This window comes from Chiloscyllium punctatum, chromosome 36 (genome assembly GCF_047496795.1).
Source record: "Chiloscyllium punctatum isolate Juve2018m chromosome 36, sChiPun1.3, whole genome shotgun sequence".
NCBI lineage: Eukaryota > Metazoa > Chordata > Chondrichthyes > Orectolobiformes > Hemiscylliidae > Chiloscyllium > Chiloscyllium punctatum.
The window spans coordinates 36679806-36680145 of record NC_092774.1 but is presented as its reverse complement, the minus strand read 5'-3'; the positions used below and the strand labels follow the sequence as shown (position 1 = coordinate 36680145).

The following is a 340-nucleotide window of genomic DNA, read 5'->3' as shown; positions in this document are numbered from 1 at the left end:
ATCTCCCAGAACAAAGTGTCCAGTTAACTTTCCCCTTTTCCCCCAACGTGTCTGCAGCCCGGCTTCCAGCTGCATCTTTCTGAGCCGAAGGTCCTCCAGCCTGTGTTTGCCCTGGATCACAGCATCCAGAGCATCTCAACTCTCTGCAAATCGAAAGACAAGCCCAACCCTTGGAAGAGAACGGGGAGAAACAGAACAGACATGAACGTAAAATCATTGTAGTGCGATCACTTCCCTTAAGCATGAATAGAGGTCATCAGTCGTCCGTGAGCTTGTGGCGCAACGGTAGCGCGTCTGACTCCAGATCAGAAGGTTGCGTGTTCAAATCACGTCAGGCTCA

At 51.2% G+C, this 340-nt stretch overlaps 1 non-coding gene across 1 annotated transcript; it reads left to right on the top strand.

The window, feature by feature from the left end:
• The first annotated feature begins 268 nt into the window (after positions 1-268).
• On the top strand, positions 269-340 carry trnaw-cca (transfer RNA tryptophan (anticodon CCA)). The gene has a single exon. It is a non-coding gene; the product is annotated as a tRNA-Trp (tRNA).